This window comes from Chenopodium quinoa, unplaced genomic scaffold (assembly GCF_001683475.1).
Source record: "Chenopodium quinoa cultivar QQ74 unplaced genomic scaffold, ASM168347v1, whole genome shotgun sequence".
Lineage (NCBI taxonomy): Eukaryota > Viridiplantae > Streptophyta > Magnoliopsida > Caryophyllales > Amaranthaceae > Chenopodium > Chenopodium quinoa.
This window is the reverse complement of record NW_018744793.1, coordinates 6,448-18,964: the sequence shown is the minus strand read 5'-3', so window position 1 is coordinate 18,964 and position 12,517 is coordinate 6,448. Positions and strand designations below refer to the sequence as shown.

General features: G+C 34.2%; 1 pseudogene; it reads left to right on the top strand.

Annotated features, from left to right (window-relative positions):
* Positions 1–4,114: 4,114 nt before the first annotated feature.
* On the top strand, positions 4,115–6,411 carry LOC110703979 (annotated as a pseudogene).
* Positions 6,412–12,517: the final 6,106 nt, after the last annotated feature.

The window sequence follows — 12,517 nt, the reverse complement described above, 5'->3', positions numbered from 1 at the left end:
AAAAATATTCGTGGATTTTTTTTTACATTATCGGTTTTCTTTATCAATTAAATTGGGCAAACATTTTAGCTCTATATTGACCCTACTCATCACGGCCCTATAAAATTAAAGATATTGTCGATTAAGAGCTCTTTAACCTTGACATTAACCCTATTATTATTAGGTCACCCTACCCACTAGATCTTATCCCCCAGGCCCCCCACACATAAAGGTGTAAACCTGATCTGACTCCGATTTAAATTTTAATTCGCATAAACACAATAATTTAGTATGACTAAAGTATAAAATTAAATCCAATCCAATCCGACTTCACTGAACCCGATTCGAAATTCTGAATGGGCATCTCTACGGCCACCCATGCGTTTGGACTAATTTTTCATGAAAATTTAACTTGGAATTCTTGTTTTTACAATGCATGTTTCATGCAATATGCTTTTTGCTTAGGATGTTATTTGGTGTATCTTTTTATTTGTCATCTACACTTTTTGATTCACGTCTTTCCATGCTAATTTAGGCTTTAGTTTACTTGGCTAAAAGGGGTGGAAAATTAATAAAATAGACTAAAGATAACTGAAATCTAGTTGGAAAATAACATGTAGTCTTTCCTCGAGTCAACAATAACAATTCCTATCATTTGCTAATAATAAGCAGAATAATGTAGAATTATTGTAGATTGCTCAAAGTTTAGACTTTAGAGTACTTACATTTAAGTTCTATCCGCATAACTCACCTTAATTATAATTTTTCATTGATACTAAATTTAATCTTTTATGTTGATTTCGATTTTAACTTCCAACTATTTCCCTTTGTTGGTTACACTTAGGCCTTATTTTATTCAACTTATTTATACTTATTTCAGAAAAAATAAGTTCAGATCAGCTCAGATCAGAACATCATTTTACGTACGGTTTTTTATCGCTAAATATCTTTAATTACGTAATGAAAAAAATTGTGAAAAATTACATATTAATAAACTACACATTATAACGACTCTAACAAGATCCCACTTGATATATTTTTTCCTTATAGATTATCGTACACTTAAGGTCAAAGTTTGGTCAAATCACACAATCAGATCAAATCAGATCATATCAGACCAGACCAGACCAGATCAGATCAGTAAAAATAAGGTGAACCAAACAAGGCCTTCATTTATTTCTATATTATATGAGATTCTTCTTTTCTACTTTTTTCTTACAATTACATGCCTTCATTCACTTTGGCTCTTGAATTACCCTCACTCATAAGATCCGATCCAATTTTTCACTAGTTATTAGTTGGTCTCACATCTATGTGCCTTGACCTAGACTCAAATCACACTACGTACAGAATATTTCAACACAAAAAAATAAAATACAATCCGATAATGTATGCGCTATTGTATTGGTTATGTGTGAACCTTATTTTTCCCAAAGAAGCATAACACGACATGTTAGGCATAATAAACCACAACAACAATTGTTATTCCTTCGTGGCACGACTGATGCAATCAACATTTGTACCTACGATATTTATTTGAAAGTTATGGCACGACTAGACACTGTTCATGACTACAGGATTGTGCTTTAATTTGCCAATCAAATCCAAAAACCCTAGACATGTAAAGACGACATTACCAAATATCATCTTTAAATTTAACGGTGCCCTAACAAAAATGAATAACAAAATTTAAACACCCTCAATTTTTGAGACTCTAACTGCACGACATGGTAGGTAAAACTTTCAAATAAACATCATTACACCAACTATCTACAACGTACGAAAACGATGTAAAAATCTAGTAACATTAACACATTTTCGCTTGATTGATTGGGATATAAATTATGTTCATCTTTTCTTCTGATAAACTAATTATGGAAAGTTAGAAGTACGAGTACAATACAATACAGTACATTATTGCCTCTATAAGTCTAGAATACTCCGTATGTCATTACTTTTTTCACGGGTATATTCTGTGTCAGACAAAAAATCTTCAGTTCAATAAATTGTTAAACTATCATTAAAAATTAATTTCTGATTAAATAAATAATTAAAATACCTTAAGATTTAAAACTCGAGAATTACAACATTTTTATAAAGTCAAAACATGGGTTAAAAAGAAAAAGATAAGGTAAGAGCACTACCAATTGTGAGCTAAAAATTTTCTCATGGGCATTTTGAGTGGGCATAAAATTTGCTCATGCATTACAATGGTGAGCAAATGAGAAAAAGCCAAAAAATGCTCATGAGCATTTCTGAAAATGCCCGAGACTTGAGCATTTTTTAAGATGAATAGTGCTCTGGTGGGCCCCACAATTTGCAATGGTTATATTTTTTGTAATGCAAATTCTGAAATAAATATTTATTAAAAAAAAAATTAAAATTTGCAACGGTCATAAAATTTAATTCTCTATAAATAGACATGCATTTTGGTATATTTTGGTATAATTTCAGAAATACCATAAATCCTCCATATTCTTTATTTTAACAATAAAAACGACACAAATAAAAAAAAATAAGTTACACAAATTTAGACTAGTTTTTATTTATTTGGAGTAATATTGTTAAAATATAAATGAAATTAATAAATAAAGAAGTGTTGTGTAGGAGAGAGAAAGTAATGGTGGGGTATTGAAAAAGTAAGAGAGAGAGAGAGAGTAGTGGCAATCATTTTTTTTTGCTCACTATTGGGAGAGAAATTATGAAAAAAATTTGCCCATGACAAAACAGATTTGTTGAGAGAGAAAGTGGGTAGAGAGATATTGGGTGAGCATTTTTTTTGCTCATCATTGAGAGTGGTCTAAGAAAAAGATAAGCAGAAAAGAAAAAGTAAAGCAGTGAAAAATCAAAATGCTACTGCAATAAAAAGACTCGTCTAATAATCTCGTTTCCCGATAAAAAAAATCATAAACTATTTCGCACTACATTAATGAAAGTTATCCAAAAGACTACAAATATAAGAAAAATATAATCACGATTGTAATCATTTTTGAATGATAATCATCTTATCATACCATCAATCACAACCACTTATTTCTTCCCAAATTATAATCCTTTTTTTTTTCCTCTTCTTATTTTCTTAATACATCGGAGTAATCATTTTTACTTAATAATTGCACTAGCAATTTACAATGAATACTATGATAGTGCATTTGATTTTTAGTTCGGAATACATGGTGATTGAATCGATTGTAAAGTCTAATAGATTCTAACTAATCTAAATTTATTTCGAGTATAATGAAACCCTCTCAACAAAAATTATGTTATAATGATTAGTCTAAAAACATTTGATTAGATTCAAATTTGAACAATTCTTACACTAATTAATCTAAGCATGTACTCCCATCGTCTCAAAAATTGTCCTATAAGAGAATTGTTACCATTTAACGTTCAACTAGCTAAACTTAATTAAATGATAAGAGAAAAGTATGCTCAAGAAAAAAAAGTTATAAGAGAAAAGTAAAAAGAACAGTAGTGTATGTGAAAGCTAAGTTATAGTCACTCCTATAATATGAGGCAAACTCAAAGATATATCAAAATAGAGAATATGTGGCAATTTTAGTGAGACAGAATTGACCTTGTTCTTTTGATTTTTTGGGCAGAACAGATTTTAGCAGAGTAAAGCAAATGTTAGCAGGTTAATAATATTTAGCAGAGCAGGCTTAGCTGGATTCAGTAAAGCAGAGCAAAGTAGAGCAAATTTTAGCAGACCAGAGCAGCTTAAAAGAACAAGGCCTTATATCCATTTTCAGAGTGCATGTCGCATAGCTGATATGCATTTACAAAGCATATAGGAGGGAAAAAATGTAAATTTGGCAAGCTTATGAAAAAAAGCTAACTCTACAATGGTACATTATAATGTACCATTATTCATGTATAATGTACCATTAAAGTATAAGTTGTCTTAATAGTACTTTTTTGTACTATTATGCATGTAGTAGTACTTTTTACCATCATGTAGGTTGAATATTTTCCCTCAAAATACTTACCACCTATCACCAATTATACATATAGTGGTACATTTTTCTATTCTATTTATTTGCTAACAAATAGCAGTTATGCGGTAAGAGTTAATCCCATTTTCCTACTAATGGTCCTATTATACTCCGTACTTCGGCATTAATGAAAAGAGAGGAAAAAAGATTACAGAAACCAAAGTATGATGACTGTCATCCATTTAAAACTGTTGCCATGAAAAGGCAAACACTCTGACTCCCAACACCACCACTACTCTCTCTCTCTCTCTCTCTCTCTCTCTCTCTCTCTCTCTTCACAAGACTAATCCTTCACTCATTTAAAGTGAGCGCCACTATTGACTACACATATCCCATTTCTTGTGACTTTGTGAGTGTTGTAACTACTTCATTCTCTCTTCAAATTCCTCTTTTTTAACTCAGAAAAAAACTCTGCAACAAAACACATAGAAACATGAAAGTTTTCAATTTCAGTGGATTCTGTTGTACCCTATTCTTCTTCTTCACAATCTTCTTTCTTGCTTTGCAAACATCTAATTGTGCAACCGTGGTTGTTGATGGTGTCACTCACTGGAATCATCCTTCTGCCAACATTGGAGATACTATCAGTAAGCATTCTCAATTCACCAATTTTTTACTCAATTAGGCTCTACATTATAAACTTCTTGTGTGTCGCAAAATGACAATGACGTAAACGCGATTTAATCTCAGGAATGTTAGATACCACCACTTTACCAACACATCCATATTTTGAGCTACATTAACTATACTAATAATGTCAAATGCTTTTATTTCTCTGCAGTATTCAAGCACAAGAACCAGTACAATCTCTACATATTCAGAACAAAAGAAGCATTCAACACCTGCAACTTCACTCAAGCAACACCACTCTCCAACCACAATTCCACAACCTACACAGTAAGTAAAACACCCCCACAAAACCCTCATTCTCTAATTCCTTACTTTTTCATTCACGCATTTCATCAAATACTTAATCTGCATTTTTCTTTCCCAGTGGCACCCATCAAGAACAGGGTCCTTCTACTTCGCATTCAACAATGGCACCAAAATCCCATGTCAACAAGGTCAAAAACTAGCTATTAATATCACAACAACAGCAGAAGCAACCCCAACTTCTCCGGCGCCGGAACTTCCACCTCCAGCGACTCCAGGCGGCGTCGTTTCGTCTTCTCCGTCATACCTTGGCCATTTCAGCCACGAGAGAAGGAAGGAGCTAGTCCCGGACCAAGTTACAACGACATCGGAATCTCGCCGGTGCCGGCGGCTTCACCGGCGGCGATGGGAAGTATACCCTTTATTAATAGCAATCCGGCGGTTCCTTTACCTACTGGTGAGGTTGATTCTGCTACTATTCGACCCTTCCCAACTTCTGCTAATCAAACTTCTTCTCAGGTATATTTTGTCTTTCCTTTTTTAGCTTAATTTAATTGGGTTTTTTCTATTTTTGGAAGACAGAGGTTTTTCAATTGTTAAAGGACAATTTTATTTTAAATTTGGAGATTAATAAAATTAGACATAAGAATACAAGATAATTTATGGTTCAATTATCGTAGATTTTAGGGCAGTTTATCTTACTTACCTAAAAAATATGAGTACTTAGAATGTGCTAAGTATTACAACGTACATATTTTTTTGTTTGGGCTTGTAGAACAAGGTCTAAGTCGTATATCAATTTGATTTTGGTTTGGGTCAATTTCAATTTGAAGTCTTTGTGAAACTCTAAATTGTTTTTGGATCATTTTAGGCTTTTGGCTTATTTTTGTAAACACTTATTAGGTAGTTATGTGCTTGGGTTTAGTTAATTTTGGGTTTTGGGTCATATGATTACAGTAATTGGGTCTATTTTGGAAATAAATAAATAAATAAAAAATAATCTGACGAACTATAATGATTGAAAGATTAACAATGATTGAAAGATTAACAATAATTGAAATATTAGGAGTTGATTTCCATCACTTCCGACTTTAAATCAAGTTATGAGAGAGATTAGGGGTCGACTTCAAATCGAGTTTTTAGAGTTTTTCTTGTGGGTTGGGATCCTCATGAGTCATATAACTAGTATCCCTCTTTCAAAGACTAGCTGGACACAGCCAACAAATTTCCAAATTATAATGAAATAATGTCAATTAGTCATAGATATACATTGTTTGGATTTATGTCATAAAATAGCATTGGAATGCAACCTTTTGGGAGTGTGTTTGGATTGTTCCAAATTTAAGGGATTTACTATAAACTATTATGTTCTCTGTTAATTGTAATTAATTACTACTGACACCCTTTTACTTTGTTAATATTTTTTCAGGGAGTGAAGGTGATGGGGTTTTTCAAAGGAGTAATACCTCTATGTTATGTAATTATTGTAATGGTTACAATAATATAAAAATGAGAGTTTTTATTGATTAATGTAAAATGAAATATATATAGAATTAGTAGGATTAGCCAGGTTGTTTAGAATGGGGTGGGGTTAGATTAGGAGTGTGAGAAAAGTAGCTTTAGAGGGGTGGTTGTTAATGATAATATGCTCTTTTAGACTTTATTACTTTGGAATCATTGTTATTATTATAATTACCACTTTTAGTAGTCTTTTCTTTTCTTTTACAATTCATATTGCCTATTTTTGCATTTTAATAATCATGCTTTTTCTTTGCAAATGTTTTGGCTTTATTCTATTCATTATTTTTGTAACCAAACTTTGAAAGATTTTCAACTTGCACGAGCATTACAATGATGCAATCACGGGCGAAAATTTAAGGTAGGCAGATTTAGGGCCTTCAAGAAAATTGACCCCATATGACCCGCAATCCAATAATTATTGTAGTGACCTAAAAAATAAATCATCGTATTCAATTTATATCGACACATGAACCCTGTAGAAACCATTATATGATATGACTCGAATTAATTAGATTTGTTTTGTAGTCATTGTTGACTTAATTTGTAACCGGACTACAGACTTGACTTGATAGCTCTAGACGGAGTGAAGGGTTAAGGTTTTGTAGAAATTTGTTGGTGGTCACGAGTTGTAATTTAATCTTGTAATCTAAGAGAAGAGAAAGAAAAGAAGATAGGTGATGATGGTAATGGTATCCAATGTAGTGTAGGACAATCTAATGTGCATGATTTAGGAAGAGTGTCCTCTGTTTCTGTACCTACCTCGAATTCCCATCTATGTCCCCTGATAACATGGCCATTGTTTGGTGTGGATTGTTTATCCTAGTTCGAATTTCTTACTGAGTACTACTCGTAAAATTTACATGACGTGATTTTAAACCGTGTTGAAATTGGCAATGAAATTCATTAAATATGATAATCATACGGGTAATATTACCACAATTGATTTATTATAATAATTTGTTATAGAATTCATTATTATAGCTTGAATTAAAATGATCGTAGTGACTCGTTTACTGCCTCTAGATTGATGTCGTATCCAAGTGATAAATCATTCAGTTAAATCTTGCTTTTATTAGTGTCTCATCCTAGTCTTTGGCATATTAATTTTTAAGGCCGGATCAATTTTTATTTTTTTAATGTTTAATTTGTACAAAAATGAATTAATGTTGACTATTTATTTTTTATTAGGCCAAGGTGATTTGTAATCCTATTTGGGTTTGGACATGAATCGAAGTATAAATTTTATTATGTGCTCCACTTAAAAGTCATAAGTGAGATTGTAAGAAAACTATAACTTCATATATACCATAAATACGTTACCTCTGATACACTAACAATCATCCTACATAATTGTGAAGATATCTTGTTTCAATGTGCTAAGGTTGATCTAGTAGGAAAGATTGCACTTTTCATCTTGAGGTTGAGGGTTCAGTTTCCATTAGTGACTAGGGGTGAGCAAGACCGGGTACCCGGTCATATTTGCAATACCCGGATCCGGAACCGGATATAACCGGGTCCCAAAAATTGGAACTAGTCCCGGAACCGGTTAATACCGGATCCAAATTTCTTGGAACTGGTCCCCGGTATTATTCAAAGTAGTAAAATACTGTTTTTTTTTCTTAATAATTGTTATATAATATATATAATGGAATTTTACAAATAATGTTTTTTTTGTTTTTTTCTTTTTTTTGGTAAATAGAACTTTGTATTACCAAAGAGGCTAGCAAAATACAAAGATTACAAACTAATAAGCCAAAAAGTACCAATTCAACAACCTAAAATATCAATACAACAATGTTGCAACATAATCAAAACAAGTACTTAAATAAAAGTTTAGACAGAAAAGGGGAAGAAAAGGAAGGGCAGCAGCAGCAGTTGAGCACACCAGCAGCCAGCAATAAGACTAGCAGCAACCATCTAAACAAGCGACCGCCGTCCGGTATCGGAGAAGACCGAGAGAATCAAGGAGTTGAGGAGAACGAAAGAGGAGAACAGAGAAGATCGAGAGAATTCAGAACACCCTAGAATGAATGGATGAAATGAGGAGGCTGAGTGGCTGACAGAAACCCTAGAAGAAATGAATTGGATGAAATGGGCCTAATGTTGTACTGGATTGGTGGATTGTTGGGTTTTTTAAGAAAAAAATTTAATGTTTTATAACTAAACCAGTACCGGTTCCGGGTACCCGTTTTGTCTGGATCCGGGACCGGGTACCCGGAACTGGAATTGGTTTAAATCGGGTACCCAGTGGGTACCGGGTCCGAAATTTTAGGATCCAGTCCGGAACCGGTTACAACCGGGTCCGACATTTTGGACCTGGTCCCGGAACCGGTGAGACCAGTTTCGGGTCCGGACCCAGCGGATCCTAACCGGTACCGGGCACCCTGGGTCTTTGCTCACCCCTACTAGTGACACATTGAGGGTGAGGAACCCTGTTAATTTCCAGAGAATTCTGGAAAGAAAAAAAAAGAGAGGAGAAAACATGGAGAAGAAGAAGGATTGAAATTTTATTATGAGAGAATTAGTTATTACATAAGAGCAAAATAAACATTTATACTAGAGGTTGTTACAACAAACTTTCTGATCATAACATAATTTGTTGTTTAGGACAGGCTGAGATGGCATAGAGCATAGCTAAGATTAGTTGCTCACTTGCTGAGCTACGTTGCTACTTTGTTGTGCTATGTAGGCAGGCTAGTTATTCTAACACCCCCCCCCCACCCCACCCTCAAACTTGGGATTGGTTGAGAAACCATACCAAGTTTGAGAAATAAGTCTCTTTGCTGATATACAGGAAGTTGCTTTGTGAAAACATGCATCATCCAACTGTTGATTAGTAGGAATATAGCTCAATTCAAGAAGACTTTCAAGCACTTTATCCCTTGTAAAGTGACAATCCACTTCAATGTGTTTTTTCCTTTCATGGAATACAAAATTTCGAGCAATGTGAATGACAGATTAAGCGTTACAATATAACTTCAAATTTGTGACACCAAATTCTTCAAGTAATCGAACTACCTAAGCAACCTCACTAGCAGCATGAGCCATGGCTCTGTACTCAGCTTCAGAGGAGCTCTTAGAGACAGTGCTTTGCTTCTTGCTTTTCCAAGATATAGAGGAATTACCAAGTAAAAAACACATAGCCAGTGACTGACTTTTTGGATGAGGGGTAAGAAGCCCAATCCGAGTCAGAAAAAAGCTTGCAAACTAAGTTGATCAGTAGCCTATAAAAGTATGCCTTATCCCATAGTATTATCTAGGTATCTCAAGGTGTGTTGTAAAGCATGAATGTGAGGCAATCTAGGAGCATGCATGAACTGACTAAGTGTTTGAATTGCAAAGGCAATGTCTCATCTCGTATTTGTCAAAAAAATTGAGCTTCCAAACATAGCATCTGTAAAGCTCAGGATTGTAATATAAATCACCTTGATCAATATGGAGCTTGAGAGAAGAAGGAAAAGGAGAGTTGGCAGGTTTTGAGACATCAAAATTCACATGGTTGAATGAGCTCCTTTGTGAATTTTCTCTGAGTGAGAACATAACCAGCATCACATTTGCTAACTTCAATCCCTAGGAAGTAATTCAACATACCCAAATCTTTGATACTAAAGGTGTGATGGAGGTGAGATTTCAGATCAGAAATAGTTTATTCATTTGAACCAGTGATGATAATACCATCAGCATAAACAGCAACAATAGTTATATCTGCCTCATGTCTTTTAATGAACAAAGAATAATCATTCTTTGATTAAGTGAAGCCTTGAAATTTAAGTTCTTCAACCAATCTTGCAAACCACTGTCGTGAAGCTTGTTTCAAGCCATAAAGAGACTTAGTCTGCAAACATAGCCTTTAGGAGCAGAAACACCTCTGGTACCTTCATATAAACTTCTTTATTGAGAGAGCCATGTAAAAAAGCATTATTGATGTCAAGTTGAAATAAATTCCAGTTGTTCCTTACTGCCAAAGAGATCAAGCATCTTACAGTAGACATTTTGACAATAGGTGAAAAAATTTCTTCATAGTCAATGCCTATTTTTGAGTAAAACCTTTAGCTACTAGCCTTGCTTTGTATCTTTCAATGCTGCATCAGCTTTTTCTCTTTATTATGTAAACTCATTTGCACCCTATAGCCTTCTTTCTTTAGGGAGCAGGACAATATCCCAAGTGTTATTCTAATTGAGAGCCAAGATTTCTTTATCCATTGCTTCAACCTAGGAAAAATCAGAAGCTGCTTCTGAGTAACTGGTTGGTTCAATGAGAAGCTGAGATGAGTTGATGATAATTTTCTGCTTTGAATCAGGAAGGGAATCAAAAGAGACCAGATAACACCAGTGACTGGAGCTGGTATTACAATAATAATCTGAAAAATGAGATGGAGGTTTAGTTGGCATGGTTGATTGTCTAAGAGGAGCTGCAGTATTTGTCTTAGAATTTTCAGAAGTTTCATAAATGATATGTTGTGTTTGTGAGTGGCTGAGCAATGAAAGAAGGGTCTATAGATGGTGGAGTAGAAGTGTCAGAAGAAGATCGAAAAGACATCAGGTAGATCAAAACAAGGAACATAATGAATGTTTACAGGAAGAAGAATTTGGTTGCATAGGCTTTCTTTGGAGAGGATGAAAAATGGAATGGAAAGTGTTTCTCATAGGAAACAACATCTTTAGTGTTTCTCATAGAAAACAACACCTCTAGCAATAATGATCTTGTTTGTGGCTAAGTCTAAAACTTTTTAAGCTCTAGGATCTAATTTAGATCTGTGGACTCTGGAAGTAGCAGTGTAACATAAGCATCCAAACACTTTCAAGTGACTAAGGACAGGAGCAGTATTATATAACTTCTCATAAGGTGACTTGAAATCAATACTTTTGAGAGGCATTCTGTTTATCAGAAAAGCTGCAGCTAGGATACAATCACCCAAAAAACGAGCAAGAACTATTAATTGGAATGAACAAAGCTCTTCAGTTTCCAGAAGGTGCTTATGTTTTCTTTCCATAACACCATTTTGTTGTGGAGTGTCGGAACAAGATCTTTGCTCCACAATACCATGCTTTAAGAAAAGCTATCTCATATCTCCTTTAGTGAGACCAAGAGCATTGTCTGATCTTACAGTCATGACTTTAGATGAAATTGAGTCTCAACAAATGATAGAAATTGAGACATGATTGAAACTGATTCTATCTTATTTCTCATGAGGTGAACCCAAGTCACATGTAAGCATCAACAATGGTTAAAACTGATTACAACCATATTTAGTGACATGAACATAAGGTCCCCAAACATTAATATGGAGTAATTCAAATGGTTTATTAGACTTTATAACAACTAGTAGGAAAGAAAATCTAGACTGTTTAGCCAGAGGACAAATTTGACACAAATCTTCAGCTAAACAACTTGAACATCTGTCCCTTTAATGGAATTTATTTTTTCAAAAGACATATGACTAAACAAAGGTGCCAAAGTTTAGCTTCTTCAACTATTGTAAAGCTATGACTCTCATGGTCAGCAACATTATTACTTGTACTCAAGAAATCTTCACTCATACTGTAAAGTCCTCTGTCTAGTTTACCAAGCACAATTGCCTGGTCAAAGAAGGACCCTAGATCAAACATGTATCAGTATTAAATGATAAATAACGTGAAATATCTTTCCAGAGTTTTGATATAGAGATCAGATTGAAATGAAATCTACCACATGTAACACATTGTTGAGTGTTATGCCTGAATTTTAGAACAATTACTCCTGTATGTTCAACTTTCAATCTCTTTCCATTGGTATAGTTATGAATGGATGCACCACTATCTAGAATCCACTTAGACATTAAATATGAAGCTAGGAAAAAATTTACCTGCCAGATGAGATTGTTGCTGTCAGCTCAAAGGAACTTGAACCTCCAGAGAGTTCACCTTGTCAGTAGCTTGCTGTTTTTCCAGATACTAAATGACTTGCTTATGCTGTTCTTGAGTAACAGTCATATTCACCATATCACCAGTCTCATGAATGTCCTAAGATTCATCCGAAAATGCCGATAAGCAGCAACTCTCTTGCCTTTGGCTTTGAAATCAACAGGAAATCCATGCAGCTTGAAACATTTGTCTCTGGTATGATTCCTCATTTTGCAAGTAATCATAATACAGCTTATTCCTTGTGT